Below are 3,786 nucleotides of genomic sequence, written 5' to 3'. Positions count from 1 at the left end.
GCAAGCATCAGAAATAGACATAGCAGGAATGTTGAAATTATCAGCCAGGAATTTAAAACGACTATAATTAATGTGCTCAAGTCTCTAATGGATAAAATAGATAGCATGCAAGAACAGATGGGCAATGTAAGCAGAGATGGAAATACTAAGAAAGAACAGAAAAAGAAATGCTAGAGCGAAAAAAAAAACCCACAAAAACCCATGATTATAGATATAAAGAATGCCTTTGATGGGATTACTAATAGACTAAACATGGCTGAGTAAAGAATCTCTGAGCCTGAGGATATCTCAATAGAAACCCCTCAAACTGAAAAGCAAAGAGAATAAAGACTGAAAAAAGAAAAAGAAAAGAATATCCAAGGGCCGTAGGGCAACTACAAAAAGTGTGGCATACTTGTAATGGGACTACCAGAAGCAGAAGAAAGAGAAAAAGAAACAGAAGAAATATTTAAAATAATAATGACTGCAGATTTCCCCAAATTAATGTCAGACCCCAAACCACAGATCCAGAAAACTCAGAGAACACCAAGCAAGACAAATACCAACCAACCAACCAACCAACCAACTACCTCTAGGCATATCATTTTCAAATTATAGAAAATCAAAGCTAAAGAAAAAATCCTGAAAGACACTAGAGGAAAAAACCATTTCACCCTTAGAGGAGCAAAATAAGAATTATATCCAGCTTTTCTTCAGAAATCATGCAAGCAAGAAGAGAGTGAAGTGAAATATTTAAAGTGTCGAGAGAAAAGTCACTCTGTGAAATTATCCTTCAAAAGTGAAGGACAAATTAAGTCTTTCTTAGATGAAAATTGAGAGAATTTGCTGCCACTAAACTTGCCTTGCAAGAAATGTTTTAAAAAAGTTCTTTAGAGAATGAAAATAATATAGGTCAGAAACTTGGAACTACATTAGGAAAGGAAGAGTATCAAAGAAGGATTAAGTTAAGGCTAAATAAAAATTTTTATTTTTCTTAATTGATCTAACAGATAACAGTTTGTTCAAAATAATAATAGCAATAATGTACCCGATTATGATGCTTAGGTATGTTACATATGCTTATATATAAGTGAAATGGTATATGAGAATTCTCTGTACCTTCCTCTTATTTTTGCTGTGAACCAAAAACTGCTCTAAAGAATGAAGTGCTTAAAAAAAAGGTCTATGGTAGGAATGAACATTGGAATTGTTGAAAAACTTCACAGGTAATTCTAATGTGTAGCTATGACTGAGAATCACTGTGCTAGGAGGATTTCATTTAGAATTACCAACTGATGGTTTTCTTTAAATGATTCACTTCACAAAACATTGCTGAGCCCCTACTAGGTACTACATACCGTGATAAGAGATGATGAGGATGTGGTTCCATAGTGTAGCGGTTAGCACGTCTGCTTTACACACAGAAGGTCCTGGGTTCATGCCCCAGTGGAGCCATGGTGCACGGTCTACGACCATGCCACCCTGAACAAGCCCGATTTCTGATCTTGGAAGCTAAGCAGGGTTGGGCTTGGTTAGTACTTGGATGGGAGACCACCTAGGAAGACCAGGTGCTGTAGGCATAAATAATAATAATAATAATAATAAAAGAGAGATGATGAGTAAAAAAATGAACAGTCCCTTGTCTTCATGTACATTACAGATATTAAGAAAATAAGTACACAATTCTTTAATAGTTATTAGAGCTAAAAACAGGGCAACCTGAGCTCATCTAGGGGTTAACAAAGGCTCTCCTGAGAAAATGACTTTTGAAGGGAGATCTGAAGAGTGAGTTGGAGTTAACTAGGTCAGGGTGGTGTAACGAACTTCCTTCAATTATCCCTGCCCTTGGGCAAATGACCCATGAAGTTGGAGGCAGGCCCTCCTTGATCTGACTCTAGTCTCTTCCCCAAGTAAACAAGAATACCACTGGATGAGTAAAGATGATTACCTCGTCATTTCATAGGGTTAATATGAGAAAACATTAAAAGCAGAAAATTGTTGACTCGAGGGACAAAGGTGTGTAGGTGAGGAAGGGAGAGAAGGGAGGCAAGATGTAGAATTGAAAATCAAAGAAATGCAACTTAAAACAAAAAGGGGCCATGTTTTATCAAGCCAACTGACCAAGTGGATAAAACACAGCGCTAGTGAGAATGGAAAGTCTTGTCTCTGACCCAGCAAACTCACTGCTAGGAAATGACCTTCGAAAATAATAGGCAGAGATATGTGGAAAGTCTAGTAGAGAAAGGGAGCATGGCTAGGCTTAAATAATTAGCATCCTAGACCCCTCTGGAGGAGAGGTTTCTTTTTGAGACAGGAAGGGTAGGTATTATTGTCTCAGTGGCTGAATTACCATTGATCGTACCACGTAGGATTATGTAAAAGCAGATTCGTGTGGATAAATCTCAATTCAACACACTTAATGAGTACCTTCTGATGTAAGGCTTTGGCAGGGATGAAGAACTGCATTATGATGAGAATGGGTAACACCTGGCTCTCTGCCCTCCAGGAACATAGTTTAGAAGGGAAGGCTGACATGTGACAAATTCAAATACAGTAATTATAATGAAATAAATATTATATTATAGGTATAAGAATATGTGTTTAAAAGTGTTATCAGAAGAAAGGAAAAGCACAATAAATTGTAATTGTGCAAAAGGAGAGATAAGAGGTATGTTCTTACCACCTCCTTTCGTCAGGCTTTTGGATTAAAAGTATTATTATTTCTTAATGTTATATAAATCATACCTGAAAACACTTCAGCAAGAATTCAAGCATAAATAATAAGAAAAAATTAAAGCCTCCTTTTACCACTCCCAACTCCCCTCCAATCCCGTATCTCTCCCCACATATAATACCATTGCTGGTTTGGTATGGATCCTGCCAGAACTTATGTATTTATGTACAAATTTGTACATATGCAAATATGTAGTTTTTTGGTCTCTGTGTTTTATATAAATGGTAACATTCTCAACATTTTCTTCAACTTTTATTTTTCACTCCAATATATTTAGGGAACTTTACATGTCAGTCTATTTAGATACACCTCATTATTTTTTTAACTAGTAGTCCATGGTATGGCACAGCTTAGTTACTTAACTATCCCCATATGATCAAACATAAAATGGGCAAACCATTAAGATTCTACTTGATTTGATCAACAACAACAAAAGCCAGACTGGGTTTGGTAAACACAGCCCTGTCTTGAGCCACCACTCCAGAGGGTCATGGGCCCGCTGACAATTCCAAGATTTGAATCAAGTCACAGATCCAGAATGGAAGGGAAGCACTCAGCAATGGCAGTACAAGGATGAACTGAGAATCTTACTCTAAGCCTTTGCCAAAGAGACTGGTGGTCTTTGACTAAGTATATGCTAAGAAAAGAGAAAAACCATGAGCTCAACAGCCACCATGGTCTATCATTGAGGGTGGTGGATCCTAGTGGGCAGGGGTAAAAATGGTGCTTTGATTTGAACCTATCTCATAGTAGGATCATTGGGATATGGACTTTAAGAACATTCAAAGATGTTTGGGGTGGGGAAGAGAAGCCTAGATAGAGCTCTTTGAATCACTAAAAATTAAAGAAATGAAGATTAAAACAAGATATCCATTTACCAAGCTCATTGGTAAGTCAATGCATTGTTTATGGGCTGGAAATCAGTGCATTCCCTTTGACACAGCCATCCCACTTTTAGGAATTATCCCATAGAATTATGCTCACAGATATGTAGAAAGAAGAATGACAGAAGCTGATAAACTTCTATTTTACTTATATCATAGAATTAAAGAACCTGTAGTATTTTGGACCTA

The 3,786-nt window shown here is 37.0% G+C and overlaps 1 pseudogene; it reads left to right on the top strand.

Moving 5' to 3' along the window:
- The first annotated feature begins 1,443 nt into the window (after positions 1 to 1,443).
- LOC111735849 lies at positions 1,444 to 1,559 on the top strand (annotated as a pseudogene).
- Positions 1,560 to 3,786: the final 2,227 nt, after the last annotated feature.

This window comes from Pteropus vampyrus, unplaced genomic scaffold, assembly GCF_000151845.1.
Source record: "Pteropus vampyrus isolate Shadow unplaced genomic scaffold, Pvam_2.0 Scaffold15, whole genome shotgun sequence".
Taxonomy (NCBI): Eukaryota; Metazoa; Chordata; class Mammalia; order Chiroptera; family Pteropodidae; genus Pteropus; species Pteropus vampyrus.
This window is presented reverse-complemented; position numbering and strand designations above follow the sequence as displayed.